Source organism: Heptranchias perlo, chromosome 11 (genome assembly GCF_035084215.1).
Source record: "Heptranchias perlo isolate sHepPer1 chromosome 11, sHepPer1.hap1, whole genome shotgun sequence".
NCBI lineage: Eukaryota > Metazoa > Chordata > Chondrichthyes > Hexanchiformes > Hexanchidae > Heptranchias > Heptranchias perlo.
In genome coordinates, this window is record NC_090335.1 from 21,463,151 (window position 1) to 21,489,737 (window position 26,587).

The following is a 26,587-nucleotide window of genomic DNA, read 5'->3' on the forward strand; positions in this document are numbered from 1 at the left end:
CAGCCATGATCCGATTGAATGGCGGAGCAGGCTCGAGGGGACGTAAAGCCTGCTCCTGCTCCTATTTCTTATATTCTTATGATTCAGGGTTTTTTGGGCTAGTGGCCTATCACTGCTCCTAATATTTCTTCTTTTCTTACCTGGGTTTTATTGGAGTCCTAGATCAATCTGAATTTTCTTTAGGTCCACCCATAATATAGTTCACATTAGTTAAAATGTAAACAAACAATAAATGAATTCTAGCAGTGTCATTTTTGAACCTTTAAATCATTACTTAATTTCACAAAAAGAAAGACTTACATTTATATAGTGCCTTTCACGAGTTCAGGACATCCCAAAGTGCTTTACAGCCAATGAAGTGCAGTTACTGTCGTAATGTAGGAAACGCGGCAGCTGATTTGCGTACAGCAAGTGAACAAAAATGAGATCATCTGTTTTAGTGATATTGGTTGAGGAATAAATATTGGCCAGGACAACTCACTTGCTCTTCTTTGAATAGTGCCATAGCACCTTTTACATCAACCTGAGAGAGTAAATAGGTACTCAGTTTAACATCTCATCTGAAAGACAGCACCTCCAACAGGAGTGTTAGCCTAGATTATGCACTAACAAGACTCTGGAGTGGGGCTTGAACCCACAACCTTTTGGGTAAGTAGGCAAAAGAATTATCACTGAACCACGGCTGACACCTACATGTCTAATGGCCATATTTGAAGAAAGGAGCTGCACGTAGCACTTTGATGACACACTGAATGCACTTTGGTGGATAAGTTGTCAGTTATTTCAGGGTCTATCATGAACACACCTAACTTATAGTGAGTCAAAGAATACATTTTAACAGGAACTTGCGCTGTTACATGTATAGCCCCTTGGAATAAATTGACTCCTGAGAACAACAAATACTGCAGAAATCGTATTTTGAATAGATTTTTAATCATTTTCTCCCCTTGTGCATTGGCTGCTCAGGCTGACTCTGAAGCTCTGATTTTAACTTGGGCCGAGCGGCGAGTGAGAGGCTGGTTCGCTGACTTGAGGCCCGGGCCATTCATTCTTTCTTGGTGACTCAGCTGTTCATTGGATACACTTGCTGAGCCTTTGGGGGCGGGGATTCAAATTTATTGCAACATTGCCATGAAATTCAGTTTCTCCCTTTTTTAATACAAAACCTTTTCTTGGTTGGATTAATACAGAAGGCCGAAAACAATTTTTAAAGTTGAATTTCCCAGCTAATTATGTTTGTGTTACCCATTTTCACTGTTTTTTTTGGTCCAAGTCACAATATCCCTGGCAAAAGAACTGCTTCAGCTTTCTAGTTGTTTCTTGGTGAGTACAAACCATATCATTCGTAACAGATTGAAAATTCTTCACAGATTTCCATTTCTGAAGGCAGTGGTTGATGCTGGAGTGTGGTTTAATGAGGGCTGTCAGCCTGCAGCACCTTGGCAACGAACCATTCTTCAGATGTGAGCCCGCACAGCGAATGTCAACAGTCTATTCAACGGAGCGTGGGCATCACTGCCAATGTAAAGCATGTAATCAGCAAGGCAAATTGGATACTGGAGTGAACCTGGAGGGCATTACACTTCAAGTGAAAACAAGATACACTGATTTTATAGAGGTCACTGGAGAGGCAGTTCGGGAATTTGCTGTGTAGCTTTTGCTCACCCTATCTCAAAAGGGGCCTTGGAAATAATTTTAAAGAAAAGTGACAAGGATGAATCCAGGCCTTAGGAGGCTAAAACAAAAGCAAAATACTGCAGATGCTGGAAATATGAAATAAAAACAGAAAATGCTGGAAATACTCAGCAGGTCAGGCAGTGTCTACTAAGAGAGAAACAAAAATAACGTTTCAGGTTGTTGACCTTTCATCAGAACTTCAGAGACCATGGCCCCGATATTAGTGGGGAGGCGGGATGGCAGCGGGGGGGGGGGCGCGATTGGGCGCGTGGGTAACCCGCCTAATAAAATCTGTCCATTCCCCAAGCAATCGTGGGTCAATTAGAGCCACTTAATGTGGTTTCCAGGTTTGCCGTCCGAAAACTGCGCAGTGGGCGGACTGCGCACCCATATCACAGGCTGTCAGCTGGAGGAGCTCTACTTAAAGTGGCAGTCCTCCAATGCTGCTCCTGGAGCAAACACCCACACACCACAATGGAACAGCAGAGGGTAAAGGCTGCTCCTAGATTTAGCGATGTCTCACTCCAGGTGCTACTGGATGGGGTGAGGAGGAGGAGGAGGGATGTCTTCCATCTGGCAGACGGGAGGAAGTGGCCTGTCTCTGCCACCAAGAAGGCCTGGCTCGAGGTGGCAGAGGAGGTCACCAACAGCAGCAACATCTCCCGCACCTGGATCCAATGCAGGAAGCGCTTCAGTGACCTAACTAGGTCAGCCAAAGTGAGTACACTTACTCATTCTCCTACATTCTGTCTTCCACATCACCGCCCCCACCCTCAACTCCTTCTGCACTGTCAACACTACTCTATCACATCACTTCTCACACCCACTCAAAGCTCATCCTCAACTTACCTGCACTTCCTCAACACTTCCTCACCTCCCCATTACCCATCCCACCACTTCCACTCAACCCAATCCTCACACAATATCATGGCTCTGTCTCATACTCACCGTCTGATGCATCTCTTTGACGGTCAGCCGCACCCAAACCAATGCATTCATCGGTTGGCTACCATCACTCACTCACACGTCTCTACTTTCTCCCATTACAGGAGAAGAGAGTCCAGAATGCACGGGAGAGGGCGAGGGCTGGAGGGGGGCCGCAACAGGTAGTCGTCCTCACAGACGCGGAGCAGGAGGCGCTGGAGCTGAGCCAAACCTTCGAGTGCCTGTCCGTCGGGGATGTCGAGACTGGCACCCGACAAACGTCTGGCGACAGAACTTTAACATTCAGCACACACAATATCAATTGATGTTAACGTGCCTTGCCATCTTCAGTACATCAGTATGCTCATTGCAACATGACACATCTGTGATCATGCTTAATATTGCCTTCTGTTCTCTTACAGGACCTTCAGCGACCGCCGTGATGGCAGAGGGCGATTCCTCAGAGGACGTGCTGGCCTCTGAGGGTGCACCATCACATCTGAGCGAGCCATCCACCAGCGCAGATACTCACACCTCGGTGGGTCCCAGTCCGCAGTTAGTTGGTGTCACACATGGTGAGTTACCTCACACGTGTGAGGATGAGCATACACTGGTGGCAGGAGCAGCTGTGGAGAGTCCATGTCGGTGGGAGCACTCTTCTCCAGGCTCTGCTCAGCTAGACACAGATGTTGAACCCTGGGACCCATCCTTTAAAAGGAGAACGATCGAGGGGCAGCAGCACATTTGCGAGGTGCAGGAACAGGTGCCATGCACACTCTCCACAATCAGGCAGAGGATGGAGGAGTCCAACTCCTGCATGAGTGGAATGGTGGCACAGCTACAGGAGGGAATCTCTGAGGTACTCTCACAGGGACGTGAGGGCATCGCTGAGATAGTATCACGGGTAAGTGTGGGAATGTCTGCAATGGAGGGAAGGCTAGCCTCCATTGAGCTTCAAGCACGGCTCACCAATGAGTCCATTCAGACCCTGACAACATTCTGCAGCCTTAAACAGGCAGTCAGATACTCTAGCACCGGCCTTACAAGACTCCAATCATGTCCTCCTAACTGTCGTCCAGCAGAGTGGTAGGAGTGGTCTGGGCCCGGGGAGAGATGATGACGAAAGGGGACATGGAAGTGGGGACGTCACTCAAAGCGCCCCCCACATCTCATCTGTTGCCCCCTCTCAACCAGTACCCGCAATGGTGCCTCCTCTCCAGGTGGCCGAGTCTGCCCCTGCACAGGTGCAGGTGGAGCAGTCTTTAGAGGGGCCCTCACGGGTACCAAAACCTAGAGGGCGTAGGCCCAAAGCATCTAATCGGTCAGGGCATGAACAAGAGCAACCTGCCACTACCTCTGCTGCAGCCACAGGGGATGCACCACGTAGGAGTAGTCGGAAGCAAAAGGCGATGGTTTTGTCAGCACAAAGGGGATGCACAAGGGTGTTTGACGGTTGGTCATGTTTTTTATTTATATTTGCTTTTTGTTAAACGCACATTAAGTATTATTATTGTCATCACTACTGCCACGTCTTGGCCATTCTTGACTGGCTTCTGTAATAAGGCCCTTTCATGAGGGTCATCATGAATGCCGACACTTGATGCCACCCATTGGGTCACTCTACAGTGAGCGTATGTGTAATTGCAGGACTGCTTTGTACGGGGTGGGGGGTTGTTGGTGTGGGCGCTGCTCTATCCAGGTGGTGTGAGGACTGGACTCTTCACACTGTCTGATGTTAGGAGAACTGTTCACATATCAATGACTCCCTGGCCTCACGAGCAGCCAGGTGAGCCGCTGTTCTACCCATGGGTTGCTCCTGCTCCTCCTCTTCCTCCTGTTCGGTGCGTGGAAGAGTGGCGGGAAGTTGGGCTGCCGGAGGATGAAGGAATCGTGGCAGCTGCCAGGGTATCTGGCGCACACATGAAGGAATCTCTTGTGGTGGTCACAACCAAGCTGAGTGTTGATGGAGTTAAAGCCCTTCCTGTTGACGAACAGTCCTGGCTCCTTTAGAGATGCTCGTATTGCTATATGGGTGCAATGGATTACACCCTGCACCCTTGGGAAGCTAGCCACAGCGTGGAATCCCACTGCCCTCTCCGTCTGGCTGAGGTCGTCCATGGGGAAGCTGACATAGTGCGAGGCCCTGCGAAACAAGCCGTCGGTGACCTGCCTTATGCACTTGTGTGCAAACGACTGAGAGACCCCAGCAATGTCCCTGGTGGCACCCTGGAATGATCCAGAGGCGAAGAAGTTGAGGGCAGTGGTGACTTTGACATCGACAGGTAGGGAGGTGCTGCTCGGCCCAGCCGGCAGCAGCTCGGCATGAAGGAGGCTGCAGATGTCAGTGACTACCTGGCGACAGACTCTGAGCCTCCGTATGCATTGCTCCTCAGAGAGGTCCAGGAAGCTGAGCCTCGGCTTGTAGACCCTGTGGCGAGGGTAGTGCCTCCTGCGACGTCGGTCTCTCTGTTGTTGCCCTCCGTGCTCTTGTGCAGGTGCCTGTGGTGCAGCACTGTGTTGTGGAGCTCCACGTGGCGGAGGTGGACGTTATGCCTGGCGAGGCTGGTGATGTTGCTCGTCCTCGGATGTAATGGCGAATGCCTGACGGTGTCAGTTTGAGGAGGTCCGCAAAGTAGTTAAATATGTTTGCACAGCAGAGTTTTGGGTGGAAAGTAAGAATTTTGAGTGGAAACACAAAGGTCTTGCAGTCAAAACTTTGTCTGAAGTGACAGAGTGCCCTGCTGCAATAAATGAGGTTTTCTCCCCACCTGTCAAATAAACATTTGCAGCTCCCACTTTCTGCTGGCTGAAACACGTCTGTTGCAACAGGGAGTGTTTCCCACAGCACAGGAAACACACTGAGGATCCTTCAAAATTGCACCCCTGCCAAAATATCTAGTCAATCAAGTAGTTCAAGTACCTCAATTATCTGACAAACTATTCAAATTATCATCCCGCCGGCTTTAATTGCCGTTGGGACTCCCGCAATCGGGAGGCGTGCGCGCACCCTGATGCATCACTGGGGAACCTGGAAGTCAGTGGGTTGGAGCCGGCCTCTGAACCTGCTCGGCATTTTCGTGATTTTCGGAGGCCACCCGCCCCCCAACACACCCGCTCCGTCACCCGAAAATCGGCCCCTAAGTTGTGAGGCAAGATTGAGGTGAGTGAACTTAATTTCAATGGAAAAAAGTAATCAGAGAAGAGACCTGATTCAGGTGTCTGGAGTAATTAAAGGTATAGATAATTTAGAGGCAAACAGATGGTCTAGTGTGGGCAATGAGCACAGAAGTTAAGGACACAATCCTAAAGTTCATAAACTTGAGTAAGATCAGAAGACTTTTCTCCCCCTATAGGTTGATGGGTAGGTGGACCAGAAAAAGTAGTTATTTCTGAGTGACTTTATGTAACTTTTAAATAGAAACTGATGAATACATGTCACGTCCCATTATAGCACCTCCTACTGCTAGGCCGTCTAACTCAGCACAGACTAAAGATTGAATTTCTGGAAGCGTCTAAGTTTCGCTTGTCATTTTTTTTCAAAAATGGAATCACTATTGATCTAAAACAGCTAATTGTGTATCTGAGATTAAAAAGAAGACTTGTAGACAAGGGTAAGCTTTCCACTGTCAGCTTTTGTTATTGACTGAGAGAACTGTTGAGGATGTGAATGCGTAAGCACAAACATGCAATACCCCTGATGATTTAGAATTGGAACGAAATTATATCATTATGTTTATCTAAATCTGCACTTCAGGCTCTCCTGGGAAATTGGTGATTGCTGAGAAAGAACTGGTGAGTTCTTGAGACCAGGGGATGAAGTAGAAAAACATATGTTTCAAAAACCATGATAAGAAGGTTAAGAATTTTTGAAGACTAGGTTTTGGGCCAGCTGGACTTGCACGCCAGTGTACATTCTGGGAATCAGTTTCAGCTACATGTTTGAGAAACAGTAACTGCAGGATTTCTGAAAAACTTGAGCATTGTAGTCCTGATGTGCCCTCGGCTGTGTGGTTATCCTTCTGGAAGGGATGAGTTCAGATGCAGTTTGCAAAGGAGTAAGTGGTACGGAAAAGGACAGAGCAGTTAGGGTAGAGAATGGGCAATATGATCGGCAGCAGGTAGCTGTAACTCGTAGATTAAGCTAAAATATACCCACTATTAGGGGTAGGGGGTTTTAAGCAGTGAGGTAGAGGGGAAAGGATAGCAGTGGATGGCCACCAGATGAAGTTGCAGAGCGTAAAAGTTTAGCAGGAAGATACAGGCCTGGGGGCCGTGTTAGAAAAGGACTCTTAAACTGATTCGAAACACTAACCACCAGTACTGACGGTTGGCCATGTATGCACCTGCCGACATGTTGTTAATTTCTCTGTGTCTATTTGCGGGTTGGGGGGGACTCAAACTATATTCTCATGATAATCATATCTGAAGTCCGACTTATTTTGTTCATTGCTGAAACATAAGGAAAAGAGACTGATGTAACTGCAAGATGTACATTTAATACTAGAAAAATGTGTTTTAATCTTTGATTCTCTATTACGTTACACTGAATGAAAGGCATATTCCTGCTTTAAAATTCTTATTTTGTTGAGACAAACCATTTGGAATTTGGATAGCTTAGCCTTGCCTCAAAGCTGGACAAGCGAAAGCTTGCTCCAAGAAATTGACAGCATATAAAATGGTTATTATGAAAATATATTTTTTGCTTTTGTCAGTCCTTTCAAAATGAAATATGAAAGGTGTTGGAAAAGTCATTTTAGAAGTCAGCTATTTAAAGGCCTCCCACTAATGGATATTTTGCAAAACAGTATTGGGTTTTACTGCATCATATGTGGACTACTAAAGCTAGGCTAAAAGGTTGGTCTCAAGCGATTTATAAATATTAAATACATTATGTGGCAGAAATTGGATGAAAGCATTATCAAATAAAAATAGATAAAATACTCAGACTGCTGTGAAAACCAGCCAAAATCTAATATATTGTATGTAGATTGGATTCTTCGTTCAATTTTATTGTGAAATGCAACCCTGTAGGTCCTCTGCTTGCACAGTACTTTACAGTACACCATCAGCAATACAACTTTCACAACATTGGATGGAGTCCTCGAATAAAGACATCGATGATGGGAGGTCACTTCTTTTTTTCAAAGACAGGAGGGAGATTTTCCTCTTTGCCGAAGCTGGGAATTGGGGTTCCTCAGGCACAGTGATGAGGAGAAAGGAGTGGAAAGCTGTCATGTCATGTTTTCACCTCCATTGTGCTGCCCTGAGATAACCCCTATGTGCATACGTAGGCATGCATCTGTAGTAGGGACAGGCCTAGCATTTACATTTTGGAGGGGAAGGAGAGGTTGGACTGAGAGTGCAGGCTGAAGACTTTTTTTTATTCATTCATGGGATGTGGCCATCGTTGGCAAGGCCGGCATTTATTGCCCATCCCTAATTGCCCTTGAGAAGGTGGTGGTGAGCCGCCTTCTTGAACCACTGCAGACCGTATGGTGAAGGTTCTCCCACAGTGCTGTTAGGAAGGAAGTTCCAGAATTTTGACCCAGCAACAATGAGGGAACGGCGATATATTTCCGAGTCGGGATGGTGTGTGAGTTGGAGGGGAACGTACAGGTGGTGGTGTTCCATGCACCTACTGCCCTTGTCCTTCGAGGTGGTAGGGGTTGCTGGTTTGGGAGGTGCTGTCGAAGAAACATAGAAACATAGAAACATAGAAAATAGGAGCATGAGTAGGCCATTCGGCCCTTCGAGCCTGCTCCGCCATTCCATATGATCATGGCTGATCCTCTATCTCAATACCATATTCCCGCTCTCTCCCCATACCCCTTGATGCCTTTTGTGTCTAGAAATCTATCGATCTCCTTCTTAAATATATTCAGTGACTTGGCCTCCACAGCCTTCTGTAGTAGAGAATTCCACAGGTTCACCACCCTCTGAGTGAAGAAATTTCTCCTCATCTCAGTCCTAAATGTCCTACCCTGTATCCTGAGACTGTGACCCCTTGTTCTGGACCCCCCAGTCAGGGGAAACATCCTCCCTGCATCCAGTCTGTCTAGCCCTGTCAGAATTTTATATGTTTCAATGAGATCCCCTCTCATTCTTCGAAACTTGAATGAATACAGGCCGAGTCGACCCAATCTCTCCTCATTCGACAGACCTGCCATCCCAGGAATCAGACTGGTGAACCTTTGTTGCACTCCCTCTATGCCAAGTATATCCTTTCTTAGGTAAGGGGACCAAAACTGCACACAATACTCCAGGTTTGGTCTCACCAAGGCCCTGTATAACTGCAGTAAGACATCCTTGATCCTATACTCAAATCCTCTTGCAATGAAGGCCAACATACCATTGGCTTTCCTAACGGCTTGCTGCACATGCATGTTTACTCTCAGTGACTGGTGTACAAGGACACCCAGGTCCCTTTGTACATATCCCAATCTATCACCATTTAAATAATATTCTGTCTTTCTGTTTATCCTTCTGAAGTGGATAACTTCACATTTATCCACATTATACTGCATCTGCTATTTATTTGCCCACTCACTCAACTTGTCGAAATCGCCTTGAAGCCTCTTTGCATCCTCCTCACAACTCACAATCCCACCCAGTTTTGTGTTGTCAGCAAACTTGGAAATATTACATTTGGTTCCCTCATCCAAATCATTGATATATATTGTGAATAGCTGGGCCCAAGCACTGATCCCTGCGGTACCCCACTAGTCACCGCCTGCCACCCCGAGAAAGACCCACTTATTCCTACTCTCCGTTTCCTGTCTGTTAACCAATTTTCAATCCATGCCAGTATATTACCCCCAATCCCATGTGCTTTAATTTTGCACATGAACCTCTTATGTGGGACTTTATCAAAGGCCTTCTGAAAATCCAAATAAACCACATCCACTGGTTCTCCCTTATCTATTCTACCAGTTACATCCTCAAAAAACTCCAGTAGGTTTGTCAAACATGATTTCCCTTTCATAAATCCATGTTGACCTTGTCTAATCCCATTGATATTTTCTAAGTGTCCTGTTATCACATCCTTTATAATAGACTCTAGCATTTTCCCTACTACTGATGTTAGGCTAACTGGTCTGTAGTTCCCTGTTTTCTCTCTCCCTCCCTTTTTAAATAGTGGTGTTACATTTGCCACCCTCCAATCTGCAGGAACTATTCCATAATCGATAGAATTTTGGAAGATGACAACTAATGCATCCACTATTTCCATGGCTACCTCTTTTAGTACTCTGGGATGCAGATTATCAGGGCCTGGGGATTTATCGGCTTTCAGTCCCATTAATTTCTCCAGCACTTTTGTTTTACTAATACTAATTTCCTTTAATTCCTCCTTCTTACTAGTCCTTTGGTTCCCTAGCATTTCTGGGAAGTTATTTGTGTCCTCTTTCGTGAAGACAGAACCAAAGTATTTGTTTAATTGCTCTGCCATTTCCTTGTTCCCCATTATAAATTCTCCCATTTCTGACTGTAAGGGTCCGACATTTGTCTTCACTAATCTTTTTCTTTTTACATATTTGTAGAAGCTTTTACAGTCCGCTTTTATGTTCCTTGCAAGTTTATTCTTGTACTCTATTTTTCCCTCTTAATCAATCTCTTGGTCCTTTTTTGCTGAATTCTAAACTGCTCCCAATCCTCAGGCTTGCTACTTTTTCTGGAAACTTTATATGACTCCTCTTTGGATCTAATACTATCCTTAATTTCTTTTGTTAGCCATGATTGGTCCGCTTTTCCTTTTGTGTTTTTTGCGCCAGGAAGGAATGTATAATTGTTGCAATTCTTGCATTCATTCCTTAAATGTTAGCCATTGCCTATCCACCGTCATGCCTTTTAATGAAGCTTCCCAATCTATCTTAGCCAACTCACTCCTCATACCTTTGTAGTTTCCTTTGTTTAGATATAGGACCCCAGTTTCGGATTGGACTACTTCACTTTCTATCTTAATGAAGAATTCTATCATGTTATGGTCACTCTTCCCTAAAGGACCCCGCACAACAAGATTATTAATAAACCCCTTCTCATTGCACAATACCCAATCTAGGATAGCCTGTTCCCTGGTTGGCTCCTCAATGTACTGGTCTAAAAAGCCATCTTGTACACACTCTAGGAATTCATCCTCCACAGTATTATTGCTAATTTGGTTTGGCCAGTCTATATGTAGATTAAAGTCACCCATGATTACTGTAGTACCCTTGTTACATGCATCTCTAATTTCCTGTTTGATCCTATCCCCTACATTACCACTACTGTTTGGAGATCTATAGACAACTCCCCCCAGTGTTTTCTGCCCCTTGGTGCTTCTTAACTCCACCCAGACTGATTCTACATCTTGATTTTCTGAGCCAATATCCTTTCTCACTATTGCTCTGATTTCATCCTTTACTAACAACGCACCCCACCTCCTTCTCCTTTTTGCCTGTCCTTCCTAAATATCGAATACCCTTGGATATTCAGCTTCCAGCCTTGGTCACCCTGCAGCCATGTCTCTGTAATCGCAATTATATCACAATCTGGTTATCCTTACTCCAATCACTTTCTTGCACTGCTTCTTTGTCTTTTCGCTTTAGCATTCGAGATTTCTCTCCACCGGGACTCTCCCCCCCTCTTATTTAGTTTAAAGCCCTATCTACCTCCCTAGTTATTCAATTCGCTAGAATTTTGGTCCCAGAATGGTTCAGGTGTAGTCCATCCCAACAGAACAGCTCTCTCTTTCCCCAGTACTGGTGCCAGTGCCCCAAGAATCGAAACCCACTTCTCCCACAGCAATCTTTGAGCCACGCATTAATCTCTCTGATCTTATTTACCCTATGCCAATTTGCTCATGGCTCAGATAATAATCCACAGATTATTACCTTTGTGGTTCTTTTTTTAAATTTAGTCCCTAGTTGCTCAAACTCTCTCAGCATAACCTTTTTCTTAGTCATTGGTACCTATGTGGACCACGATAACTGGATCCTTCCCATCCCACTCCAAGTTCTTTTCCAGCCCAGAGGAGATGTCCTTTAACCCTGGCACTGGGTAAGCAACACAGCCTTCGGGACTCATGCTCCTGGCTGTAGAGAACAGTGTCAATCTCCCTAACTATACTGTCGCAGACTGCAACCACCTTCCTTTTCACTCCCCCCACTTGAACGGCTTACTGTTGCCTTGGTCAGTTTGCTTGTCCTCCTCACAGTCCCTGCACTTGTCCACAAGTGTTGCAAGAACCTCAAATCTATTGGACAAGTAAAGGGACTGAGGCTACTGCAATACTACCTCCTGGATCCCCGTAACTGCCTCACTCGCAGTCAGACCCTCCTGTCCCTGACCACATGTCAATTCTAAAGTATTTAATCTAAGGGTTGTGGCTGCCTCCTGGAGCGAAAGGTCCAGGTAGCTTTCTCCCTCCTGATGTCTCGCAATGTCCTCAGTTCGGACCCAGCTCTTCAACTAGGAGTCAAAGTTCCTCGAGCTGCAGAAACTTACTGCAGATGTAGTCGCCCTGGACAAAAATGTCCACAAGCTCCCACATATTGCAGCAGCATATACAGAAGGAACCTAGGCTAGTTGCTGAAGTGCATCAGATGGTACACACTGCAGCCACGGTACACCGCTGGTGGAGGGACTGAATGTTTAAGGTGGTGGATGGGGTGCCAATCAAGTGGGCTGCTTTATCCTGGATGGTGTTGAGTTTCTTGAGTGTTGTTGGAGTTGCACTCATCCAGGCAAGTGGAGAGTATTCCATCACACTCCTGACATGTACCTTGTAGATGGTGGAAAGACTTTGGGGAGTCAGGAGATGAGTTACTCACCACAGAATACCCAGCCTCTGACCTGCTCTTGTAGCTGCAGTATTTATGTGGCTGGTCCAGTTAAGTTTCTGGTCAATGGTGACCCCCAGGATGTTGAAGGTGGGGGATTCGGTGACGGTAGTGCCGTTGAATGTCAAGGGGAAGCTGTTGTACTCTCTCTTGTTTGAGATGGTCATTGTCTGGCACTTGTGTGGCACAAATGTTACTTGCCATTTATCAGCCCAAGCCTGGATGTTGTCCAGGTCTTGTTGCATAAAGGCTTGGACTACTTCATTATCTGAGGGGTTGCGAATGGAACTGAACACTGTGCAATCATCAGTGAACATCCCCATTTCTGACCTTATGATGGAGGGAAGGTCATTGATGAAGCAGCTGAAGATGGTTGGGCCTAGGACACTACCCTAAGGAACTCCTGCAGCAATGTCCCGGGGCTGAGATGCTTGGCCTTCAACAACCACCACCATCTTCCTTTGTGTTAGGTATGACTCCAGCCCCTGATTCTGATTGACTTCAATTTTATGAGGACTCCTTGATGCCACACTCGGTCAAATGCTGCCTTGCTGTCAAGGGCAGTCACTCTCACCTCACCTCTGGAATTCAGCTCTTTTATCCATGTTTGGACCAAGGCTATGATGAGGTCTGGAGCCGAGTGGTCCTAAGACCATAAGAGATAGGAGCAGGAGTAGGCCATTCGGCCCCTCGAGCCTGCTCCGCCATTTAATGAGATCATGGCTGATCTGATTTTTACCTCAACTCCACTTTCCCGCCCTTTCCCCATATCCTTTGACTCCCTTGCTGATCAAAAATTTGTCTAACTCAGCCTTGAATGTATTCAATGACTCAGCCTCCACAGCTTTTTGGGGTAAAGAATTTCAAAGATTCACGACTCTCTGGGAGAAGAAATTCCTCCTCATTTCCATCTTAAACTGGCGACCCCTTATTCTGAGACTATGCCCCCTAGTTTTAGATTCCCCCTTGAGGGGTAACATCCTCTCAGCATCTACCCTATCGAGTCCCCTCAGAATCTTGTATGTTTCAATAAGATCTCCTCTCATTCTTCTAAACTCCAATGAGTATAGAACCAACCTGTTCAATCTTTCCTCATAAGACAACCCTTCCATACCCGGAATCAACCTAGTGAACCTTCTCTGAACTGCCTCCAATGCAAGTATGCCCTTCCTTAAATAAGAATACCAGAACTGTACGCAGTACTCCAGGTGTGGTCTCACCAGCACCCTGTACAGTTGTGGCATGACTTCCCTGCTTTTATACTCCATTCCCTTAGAAATAAAGGCCAATATTCCGTTTGCCTTCTGGATTACCTGCTGCACCTGTATGTTGACTTTTTGTGTTTCATGTACGAGGACACCCACATCCCTCTGTATCGCAGCATTTTGTAGTATTTCTCCATTCAAATAATATTTTGCTTTTTTATTTTTCCTCCCAAAGTGGATGACTTCACATTTTCCCACATTATATTCCATCTGCCAAATTTTTGCCCATTCGCTTCACCTGTCAATATCCCTTTGCAGACACTTTGTGTCCTCATCGCAACTTGCTTTTCCACCTATCTTTGTATCATCAGCAAATTTGACCACAAGATACTCCGTTCCTTCATCCAAGTCATTGATATATATTGTAAATAGTTGAGGCCCCAGCACTGATGCCTGCGGCACCCCACTAGTTACAGATTGCCGTTTTGAAAATAACCCTTTTATCCCGACTCTTTGTTTTCTGTTAGTTAGCCAATCCTCTATTCATGCCAGTATATTACCCCCAACACCATGAGCTCTTATCTTGTGCAGTAATCTTTTATGTGGCACCTTATCGAATGCCTTTTGGAAATCCAAATATACTGCATCCATTGGTTCCCCTTTATCCACCCTGCCTGTTACTTCCTCAAAGAACTCTAATAAATTTGTCAGACATGATTTCCCCTTCATAAAACCATGTTGACTCTCCTTGATTGTATTATGTGTCTCCAAATGTCCTGCTACTACTTCCTTAATAATGGTTTCTAGCATTTTCCCAAAGTCAGATGTTAGGCTAACTGGTCTATAGTTACCTGCTTTCTGTCTCACTCCCTTCTTGAATAGGGGTGTTACATTTGCGGTTTTCCAATCCACTGGGACCTTTCCAGAATCTAGTGAATTCTGGAAGATTACAACCAATGCATCCACTATCTCTGTAGCCACTTCCTTTAAGACCCTCGGATGCAAGCCATCAGGGACAGGGGACTTGTCAGCCTTCAGACCCATTAGTTTTCCTAGTACTTTTTCTCTAGTGATAGTGATTGTTTTTAGTTCCTCCCTCCCCTTTGCCCCTTGATTTTCTACTATTATTGGTATATTATTAGTGTCTTCTACTGTGAAGACAGATACAAAATATCTGTTCAATTCCTCTGCCATTTCCTTGTTTTCCATTATTATTTCCCCAGTCTCATCCTCTAAGGGACCAATGTTTACTTTAGCTACCCTCTTCCTTTTTATATACTTGTGGAAGCTTTTACTGTCAGTTTTTGAATTTCTTGCTAGTTTACTCTCATAATTTATTTTCTCCCTCTTTATTATTCTTTTCGTCATCCTTTGCTGGTTTTTAAAGTTTTCCCAATCTTCGGGCTTTGTCGTGTTGTATGCTTTTTCTTTTAACCTGATACCATCCTTGACTTCCTTAGTTAGCCATGGTTGGTTCACCCTTTTAGTGGAGTCTTTCTTCCTCACAGGGATATATTTTTGTTGCGAGTCATAAAATATCTTTTTAAATGTTTGCCACTGCTTATCCACCATCATACCATCTAATCTGTTTACCCAGTCCACTTTAGCCAATTCCGCCCTCATTCCTTTATAGTTGTCGTAGCGGAACCCAAACTGAGCATCAGTGAGCAGGTTATTGGTGAGTAAGTGCCACTTGATAGCACTGTCGATGATGATTGAGAGTAGACTCATGGGGTGGTAATTGGCCGGATTGGATTTGTCCTGCTTTTTGTGGACAGGACATACCTGGGCAATTTTCCACATTGTCGGGTAGATGCCAGTGTTGTAGCTGTACTGGAACAGCCAGTTCACAGGAAGTTGTGAAACTTTTTGTCAGCAACCAGGAGTGCAGCTGCAGTCCTTTCAGGTGTAAGCCCAGCCAGAGGATGTATCTGAAGAGCACCCAGGCTATGCAATTACTTCCTCACAGCTGGTGCACACCTTGGGTGCACTGCACAAGTCAGACGCCCTTGGAGGAAAATCTACTGGAGTATGCTTATCATCTTTCAGATAGCACTGGGAGTTGCAATTTGACCTCAAGATTCTTGAGATCTTACAAACTTTCAGTTTTGTCAAATTCAATTGGTCTCATTAAGGTCTAAGTGTATAGTAATGTATTTTGCTGTTGCAGCCAGTGAAGCAATTGTCCCTGTAGCTACAATAGCACTCCTAGTGCAGACCATGAGGTGCAATATTACCCAGGAATCACGTGGTGTAGTGGCGCCTATCTTTATTCAAAAATACTTAAGACTGGAATAGCATTTGCACAACTCATTGTTGTGTACAATGGGTTATTTATTATTTGAGCTTGGTTAAGAATACAATGGGGCTGATTTTCACTTTCAGCGATGGCGGAAAACTGGTTGTAGTGGTTAGCCGCCCGCTATACATCCCGCCCGCTATACACCCCGCCCATTGAAGTCATTAGAAAGGAAAATCGTGCGGGGTGTATAATGGGCTGCTGGTTCACAGTTTCCCGTCCGTGCCCAAAGTGACAATTACCTCACCAATGTTTCTCACTCTGGTTTAGAGGCAGTGTGATGACTTGTTGGAGATCCTATGTGTGAGGCCAGGGAGTAATGGGATGTGCTTTTCCGCTCATGATACTCACATTGTAGCAGTCACAACCCCACTTTAGGGAACAGAAGATGACAACTGTTCTTGTGCACATCCAAGTGGTTAAATAAGAGACTAGTGTTTATATAGCAGCATTATCAAAGACCTAGAAGAAAGTTGTCCACCCACTGTAATGGCCACAGTGGTCGTGTGACCAGGAGAGACCAGAAAGTTTGGAGTAAGATGGAAACCATCTTCACTCACGAATAAAAATAAATAAAATAAGCTTGTGTGGAATATTAGCAAAGCATAAGATTCAAAGTGACATGATGATCTTATCAGATAGTTTCCTCTGATTTTCTTTTGTGTTCGAAACACAGTGCAACCTGTCATTTAAGACTCCACTTATGAGAGACCATAATAGTTCGGCTGGAAAGTCTTTCCATTTTCATTCACCTCTGATGAAAGCCCACCTGCTGAACATGACCAGCTCTGTGTAATTAACAACCATAGCACCAAGTGCAAAGAAACTTTGGGGAACCTGAAATATACCAATGTGTTCTAATATTTGTATTGAAATGTATCATGCATTCATTATATCTGTCGCTTTGTAGCTGATATAACGAGCTGGATAGATGTCTCCCTGTTGTATTCAGAGAGGTGGTGACTTAAGCCTTGCTGCCAGTAGGTAAGCAGTTAAAACATTTTAGGTTGCTTAGGTGGAAGAGCACTAACCTCAAGACTGTGGGTGAAAATCCCTGTTTTGGTTATTTCCATTACTCCATTTTGGAAAATTAAACACACCAAGACTCAGCAGAGATTATCAAAGCATCTTCCGCACTAAATCATCAGTGGATACCTTTTTGGAAACACAGAAGAGAAATTTATGATTGCAGATAAAAAACAGAAGCTTTTACCTTTGATAAAGTAAAGTTGTGCTCAGCATACATGTACTTGTATTATGGTTTTTATCACCCAGGTGGGAGGAAACTAAGATTATTTGGAACAGATTGCAGCATATGTACAGAAGAGAAAGCTTGATATTTTATATATATGTATCTTTAATAAATCAACCATTAACTCCTAAAGACCTTATGGGCATCCCCTAGGGATGCTTCATGCAATATCTCTCCAGTGAGGGACCACTGTTTTGAGAGGCCACTTTTTCTTGGCAGTACAAGTGGTCTTAAATGACAGGCTCTAAACACTTTTTTTGGCCTTGGTAAAAATGTTATAACTAGAATAGCAAGATACCCATGGATTAGATAAACAAATCCCATTTGTGATATTGACGATAATTTACAATCAGATAGTCAGTCATGAGTACAAGTTTTTTTCATTCATTCTTGGAATATGGGCATCGCTGGTAAGGCTGGCATTTATTGCCCTGAGAAGATGGTGGTGATAACACTGGTGACCAAGAAATTGTCCTCAGTTTGATCATAAAAACTATGGAAGCATATTTGGACCATCAAAAAATGAAAGCAATGTAGACATTTAGGAATGAGAACTATATTCTTTGTGTGGTCCTCATTTCTCTTTCACAATAACATATCCATTGTTGTGATCATAAAATTGCTCTGGCTTCAAAAGCAGCTTACTATTCAAAGGCTACCTGCTCTAGAACTCTTTTTATGTTTTGTTTTGTGTAAAGCATATATGTTGTGATGGAACCTGATAGAAACAATGTTCTGTGCTATATATCAAATGCCTTGTTATATGATTTGTGCATTTTTCTGTGTATATCAGATTACAAATACATTGGAATTGGAATTTCGGAGTAAAGTGTCCCCAAGGATTGTCTTCTCTGCACTTGTGTTCATGCACCTATGCAATAAGACCTAGACCACCAGTAGACCAGTAGGCTGTTTGTGAAATCTTGCAACCACTCAGCACACTTACTCCTTGCGCAGAGGAATCACTGAGAAGGCATATAGTACATTAGGTGTCACACACTGAAACAAAGCACAAGCATAAAGGGGCAACACTGTGCCATGAAATCATTCACACCACTTAATGGATGAAAAAAAATACACCACTTAATTTGAATATAATGCTGAGCATTTGTCATTAGTTACAATAAAGCAATAGCTCAGCATAAGATTGCAATAGGTTTTTATGTGAAGAACTGAGTGTGAAAGTGTAGAAAGTATTTTTGGAGCATGGTTATTTTTCAGATATGGTTTGCAGTTTTACGAAATGATATAGTTGTGGCAGCCATGCTGAATTGGTGCAATGAATTAGTGCTGCCCTTTAGTGATGTCATCTGCAGACATGGGGTCAGCCTCCAGAAGTACATCAATGATATCTGGCTCTACCTTTCCACCACCTCGTATGACCCCCTCACTGTCCCCCTGTGTTGTCGAACTGCTTCTCTAACCATCCAGCCTTGGATGAGTCTTAACTTCCTCCAGCTAAACACTGGAGAAATCAAAACCATCATCTTCGGTCTCATCCATAAATTCCATGCCCCCATAACCAACTCCACCCCCCTCCATGGCATTATCTCAGGTTGAACCAGATTGTTCGCAACCTTGGATTCCTGTTCGACCCCGAGCTAACTTTCTCACCTCATATCCTCTCCATCCCTGCCCCTACTTCAGCACATCTGCAGTGCTGAAAACCTCATATATGCCTTTGTTGCCTTCAGATCCAATTACTCCGATGCTATCTTTGCTGGCCTCCCATCCTCCACTCTCCCTAAAGTCCGACTCTTCCAAAACTCTGCTGCTTGTATCCTTCCTGCAATAAGTCCCACTCACCTATCATCTCCATCTTCGCTGTTCTACATTGGTCCCAATTCCCCAAAACCTCAAATTTAAACTTCTCGTCTGATGTTTGGGACATGTAAGGAGTTGGGACCTGATAGTTTGAATGGGCCATCCCTAGCTTCAGTTCCATTCTCCTTCCTCACAAGGCTGCTGGACTCTGCTCTGCCCCAATACTACCAGATCTCAGCAGCCCGCAATGCTCCAAAACACAATTCCCAGCCCTGCTGCATCCCAGGAACTCCCTCCCCTCCCACTCTGAAATCCCAGGACCTCTTCTCTATGCTGAGAAACCCCTTGCCCTGTGGATGTACACACCAGACACAAAACCTTTATCTATGTACCAGTAAATTGCCCATGGTCTTACCAACAGTCAGTTGATGAACATAAGCTTTTTTTTACATACAAGACATTGACGGAGTTGGGAGAGGGAATTCAGAGCTACCTAGTACCCAGAGCCTCCGACTACATGGTGACATTTGGCATAGGAAACTTAAATGAGAAACGTTGACAAAATTGTGACAACAGTAATTAAAGTTTTCAGACAGGAGATGAGTAACCGTACGGAAGATTTTTAATAATATGTAGATATAATTAAAACTCTTATCAAAAGCAAAATACTGCGGATGCTGGAAATCTGAAATAAAAACAGAAAATGCTGGAAATACTCTTTACTTGTTCCATTACCGCCCTCCTTGCCTTGCACCATCATCCCTTTTGTCATTCCATCACTCCTGCCCTCCACCCTATCATAGACCTTCCCTTTTGTTCTTTCCTCCTCTCCCCTCTCTCCCCCCCTTTCCCTGACTCTGTACTTGCTTAAAAACTGTTAAATCTTTAACTTCTTCCAGTTCTGACGAAAGTTCGTCGACCTGAAACGTTAACTCTGTTTCTTTCTCCACAGATGCTGCCTGACTTGCTGAGTATTTCCAGCATTTTCTGTTTTTATTAAAATTCTTATGTCTTGCACATGTCCAGGAGGCTTCAAAATTTTGTAAAGAATCATAGAATCATAGAAGTTACAACATGGAAACAGGCCCTTCGGCCCAACATGTCCATGTCGCCCAGTTTATACCACTACGCTAGTCCCAATTGCCTGCACTTGGCCCATATCCCTCGATACCCATCTTCCCCATGTAACTGTCCAAATGCTTTTTAAAAGACAAAATTGTACCCGCCTCTACTACTGCCTCTGGCAGCTCGTTCCAGACACTCACCACCCTTTGAGTGAAAAAATTGCCCCTCTGGATCCTTTTGTATCTCTCCCCTCTCACCTTAAATCTGTGCCCCCTCGTTATAGACTCCCCTACCTTTGGGAAAAGATTTTGACTATCGACCTTATCTATGCCCCTCATTATTTTATAGACTTCTATAAGATCACCCCTTAACCTCCTACTCTCCAGGGAATAAAGTCCCAGTCTGTCTAACCTCTCCCTGTAAGTCAAACCATCAAGTCCCGGTAGCATCCTAGTAAATCTTTTCTGCACTCTTTCTAGTTTAATAATATCCTTTCTATAATAGGGTGACCAGAACTGTACACAGTACTCCAAGTGTGGCCTCACCAATGCCCTGTACAACTTCAACAAGACATCCCAACTCCTGCATTCAATGTTCTGACCAATGAAACCAAGCATGCTGAATGCCTTCTTCACCACCCTATCCACCTGTGACTCCACTTTCAAGGAGCTATGAATCTGTACTCCTAGATCTCTTTGTTCTATAACTCTCCCCAACGCCCTACCATTAACGGAGTAGGTCCTGGCCCGATTCGATCTACCAAAATGCATCACCTCACATTTATCTAAATTAAACTCCATCTGCCATTCATCGGCCCACTGGCCCAATTTATCAAGATCCCGTTGCAATCCTAGATAACATTCTTCACTGTCCACAATGCCACCAATCTTGGTGTCATCTGCAAACTTACTAACCATGCCTCCTAAATTCTCATCCAAATCATTAATATAAATAACAAATAACAGCGGACCCAGCACCGATCCCTGAGGCACACCGCTGGACACAGGCATCCAGTTTGAAAAACAACCCTCGACAACCACCCTCTGTCTTCTGTCGTTAAGCCAATTTTGTATCCAATTGGCTACCTCACCTTGGATCCCATGAGATTTAACCTTATGTAACAACCTACCATGCGGTACCTTGTCAAATGCTTTGCTGAAGTCCATGTAGACCACGTCTACTGCACAGCCCTCATCTATCTTCTTGGTTACCCCTTCAAAAAACTCAATCAAATTCGTGAGACATGATTTTCCTCTCACAAAACCATGCTGACTGTTCCTAATTAGTCCCTGCCTCTCCAAATGCCTGTAGATTCTGTCCCTCAGAATACCCTCTAACAACTTACCCACTACAGATGTCAGGCTCACTGGTCTGTAGTTCCCAGGCTTTTCCCTGCCGCCCTTCTTAAACAAAGGCACAACATTTGCTACCCTCCAATCTTCAGGCACCTCACCTGTAGCGGTGGATGATTCAAATATCTCTGCTAGGGGACCCGCAATTTCCTCCCTAACCTCCCATAACGTCCTGGGATACATTTCATCAGGTCCCGGAGATTTATCTACCTTGATGCGCGTTAAGACTTCCAGCACCTCCCTCTCTGTAATATGTACACTCCTCAAGACATCACTATTTATTTCCCCAAGTTCCCTAACATCCATGCCTTTCTCAACCGTAAATACCGATGTGAAATATTCATTCAGGATCTCACCCATCTCTTGTGGTTCCGCACATAGATGACCTTGTTGATCCTTAAGAGGCCCTACTCTCTCCCTAGTTACCCTTTTGCCCTTTATGTATTTGTAGAAGCTCTTTGGATTCACCTTTGCCTGATCTGCCAAAGCAATCTCATATCCCCTTTTTGCCCTCCTGATTTCTCTCTTAACTCTACTCCGGCGATCTCTGTACTCTTCAAGGGATCCACTTGATCCCAGCTGCCTATGCATGTCATATGCCTCCTTCTTATTTTTGACTAGTGCCTCAATCTCCCGAGTCATCCAAGGTTCCCTACTTCTACCAGCCTTGCCCTTCACTTTATAAGGAATGTGCTTACCCTGAACCCTGGTTAACACACTTTTGAAAGCCTCCCACTTACCAGACGTCCCTTTGCCTGCCAACAGACTCTCCCAATCAACTTCTGAAAGTTCCTGTCTAATACCATCAAAATTGGCCTTTCCCCAATTTAGAATTTTAACTTTTGGGCCAGACCTATCCTTCTCCATAGCTATCTTAAAACTAACGGAATTATGATCACTGGTCCCAAAGTGATCCCTCACTAACACTTCTGTCACCTGCCCTTCCTTATTTCCCAAGAGGAGGTCAAGTTTTGCCCCCTCTCTAGTCGGGCCATCCACATACTGAATGAGAAATTCCTCCTGAATACACTCAACAAATTTCTCTCCATCCAAGCCCCTAATGCTATGGCTGTCCCAGTCAATGTTGGGAAAGTTAAAGTCCCCTACTATTACCACCCTATTTTTCTTGCAGCTGTCTGTAATCTCCTTACATATTTGCTCCTCAATTTCCCGTTGACTATTTGGGGGTCTGTAGTACAATCCTATCAAAGTGATCTCTCCCTTCTTATTTTTCAGTTCTACCCATATGGACTCAGTGGGCGAACCCTCGGATATATCCCCTCTCACTACTGCCGTGATGTTCTCCCTAATCAAGAACGCAACTCCCCCTCCTCTCTTACCTCCTGCTCTATCTTTCCTATAGCATCTGTACCCTGGAACATTGAGCTGCCAGTCCTGCCCCTCCCTTAGCCATGTTTCAGTAATAGCTATAACATCCCAGTCCCATGTACCCATCCATGCCCTGAGTTCATCTGCCTTGCCCATCAGACTTCTTGCATTGAAATAAATGCAGTTTAATCTAGACTTCCCTTGGTCTTTGCCCTGCTTTCTCAGACCATCTGTCCGGTCATGTTCTGTACACTCTCCCTTACTGCCTTTTGTTTCTGTCACCACTTTATTTCCCACTGACTTCCTGCATCGGTTCCCATCCCCCTGCCACATTAGGGCAAAATAATTCACATCGTCTGAAATATCTCATAGATTAAAAAAATACACTACTTGTTGGAGGGAAGAAAAAATCACTTGAAGACCTCTACAAATATTTGCATTCACTCAGAAGCAACGAGGACAGCTGTGGAAACAGCTGCCAATCAACGGCCGTCAATAGTGACAAAAGCAACCAAATTGGTCAAACGATTTTTTCCATCCTCTGAGCAGCCACTTAAACAAAACGAATTTAACCACCGAAGTAGATGATGGCAACCTGTTATTCAAAGAAATATATAATTATTTTGTGGCAGGCTACTTTGAAAAGATAGAGTTTTCTCTGGGGTATGAGTGCTCAGATTCAGCTCAGTCACTTTTAGCAGGATCTGGAGAGACAGTGACTGAAAAATCTTTCCACAAGCTTGCTGGTGATAAATTTACAAATAATACATGAGTATAATGGTATATGAAAAATGTGCAAAGTGGTGCATTTTGTCCCTTTGGGAGCCTCACATGAAATCATATTCAATTGAAGTGTTTTTCCTTGTAAAATTAGTTTTAAAAAGTTGTTAATGTACATTTAAAAAAAAACAAATGCTAAAAACAAACTAGAGTGTTTCTACGGCTATGTATTACCTTTCAGTGCCAATAAAGTAATTGTCTTTTAAATTACTTCACAATGACAATGTGTAAAATCCAGCATTGACAGGTCTAATGCAAGTTCAGCGATTTGTGAATTATGAATGTGAAATACCATTAGCTTTTAATACTGTATCATTTTTGCTCCCTGAACAGGCACTGGAGTAAAATAACAGAGCAGGGAAGATTTTATCTGCCACTCTCTGAACACAAATGAGTGGACTCCCTGGAGAGTCTTTGCTCAAAATCAAGGTTTAAGACAACAGGCTGTTTTATGGCCATACTTATTTGCACTTCGAACTTTTGCTTTGGAAATGCATACAACACTAAATGAAACATTTAAAATCCTCTAAAAACTTCACATCGTCAATATTTGTTTCTGTTGTGCAGGTAAAGGAATTCAGTAGGAGAAAGAGATCCATTTTGTTTATAGTTCAGGGTCAGTCCAAAGCCAGATATTCTGCTAATTGCCTGTGTCCTATCCTGTATTTAAACCATCCTGTCACATCCCATCTCTGTCCCAGAACGTCCACTTTGTCCCAGACTCTAATCGTGAAAAGTGAAGCAATAAGCAACTCTAGTCTCTCAACATTGTTTTATTTCACACAATTAATCTCTACTTCAGATAAGCTCTTAAATTATTTTTCATTTCTATCTACATGCACAGCCTCCAAATTCGTGGCTGGGCAGCCAGAGAAGCAAAGATAGCTACAGCTGTCTGCACTCCCCTCGGGGTCGACTTTCAGGGGATCGCTCAGAGAAGCACGCTGGCTGATTTTCGCTGCCTTCGCTGGTGTTAATGGGGCGGTAAGGGCATCAAAATGGGCTCGGGAGCCTTACCGCCCTGTTAACACCGTCGATCCGCGTGTTGTGCAGGCTTTGACTGGTTCCGTGGGCAAAAAGCCCAGCAAAAGTACATTTGGAATTATTTTTCTGGGGCCTGAAGGAACAGGTGTGCTCCTCCAAAATGACCTGGGACGCTGCCAGCCAGAGAGCCCCCCCCTCAACCCCACACTTACGTTGCTGTCAGCTAGGGCGGCCCAATATTGGCCAGCTTTCATCTGTTTGGCGCCTCGCAGCTCGCCACCTTGATGTAAATGAGGCCGGAACTCCAAAATTGCAGCCTTCTCTTCACCGTGAAGGAAGTGAAAATTGCCCCCTTGTGTTCTACTTTTCACCAGAGGCTATTCTGCTTCATTGTCCACACTAACAGTTCCTGTAAAAGTGAAGGACAAACAGAGCAAAGCATTTATCTAATTTTTCTCAGAGCAGCATTACAAGAGATGAATTAGTTCATATAGCTAGACAGGTGGTACTCATCAACTGTTTAATTACATTATTATACATTCTTCACTCAGAGGGTGGTGAACCTGTGGAATTCTCTACCACAGAAGGCAGTGGAGGCCAAGTCATTAGATGTATTCAAGAAGGAGATAGATATATTTCTTAATGCTAAAGGGATCAAGGGATATGGGGAAAAAGCGGGAACGGGGTACTGAGTTAGACGATCAGCCATGATCATTTTGAATGGCGGAGCAGGCCCGAAGGGCCGAATGGCCGACTCTTGCTCCTATTTTCTATGTTTCTATGTATTATACATTTCAATTACCATTCCATCTTGCCTGTGCCTTTTTTAAAAAACAACAGCAACTTACATAAGAACATAAGAAATAGGAGCAGGAGTAGGCCAATCGGCCCCTCGAGCCTGCTCCGCCATTCAATAAGATCATGGCTGATCTGATCCTAACCTCAAATCTAAATTCATGTCCAATTTCCTGCCCGCTCCCCGTAACCCCTAATTCCCTTTACTTCTAGGAAACTGTCTATTTCAACTTGCATTTATCCAGCACCTTTAACGTAGTAAAACATCCCAAGGCGCTTCACAGGAGCGTAAATCAGACAAAATTTGACACTGAGCTACATAAGGAGATATTAGGACAGGCGCTTGGTCACAGAGGTAGGTTTTAGGCAGCGTCTTAAAGGAGCAGCGAGAGGTAGAGAGGCGGAAAGGTTTAGGGAGGTAATTCCAGAGCTTAGAGCCTAGACAGCTGAAGGCACGGCCGCCAATGATGGAGCGATTAAAATCGAAAATGTGCAAAAGGCCAGAATTGGAGGAGCGCAGTGATTTTGCAGGGTTGTAGGGCTATAGGGGTTACAGAGATAGGGAGGGGCGAGGCCATTGAGAGATTTGAAAACAAAGCTGAGAATTTATGAGAATAAAGTAATAGTTTATAAATAATTAAGAATAAAAAAAGTCTTTTTTTCAACTTTACTTGCACAACTAAGAATGTTGCATTACTTTCCGAAAGGCAATTCACCTAAATCCAACCTTACATGCATTCCTGCCTGTGGATTCACTTTGGATTTTGACTTACTGAATTCTCTGCCACTTTCGTGATGGTTCTGGCACTTGTGGCTTCACTCCTGATATTTTGGACCAGTTAATTTTGCTGTGTACAATGGGAGGCCAGTGATGTTGTATTGAGCTCTGTTCAGTTTTAGACTGCAGCATGCATCACCAATCATTCCATCTTTTGAATTTGCAAAAGTGACGACTGGAATCAGCAACTGTGAAGTGCTCAGCAAACCTTGTTGAGCTGCTCAAACATTCATCATAATTGTTCAAAATGTTACACATTATTCCTGTGTCACAGTCACAACACACATAGGATAATAGATAGCTGGCAGTGTGTTAGAAGGCAATATTATATCAAGCAATTTTAATGGTGTTATAAACTGTGAATTTATGATATGGTTATAAGCAACAACAACTTGCATTTATATAGCGCCTTTAACGTAGTAAAACGCCCCAAGGCGCTTCACAGGAGAGTTATCAAACAAAATTTTACACCGCGTCACATAAGGAGATATTAGGACAGGTGACCATTTGGTCAAAGAGGTAGGTTTTAAGGTGCATCTTAAAGGAGGAGAGAGGGGCAGAAAGGCAG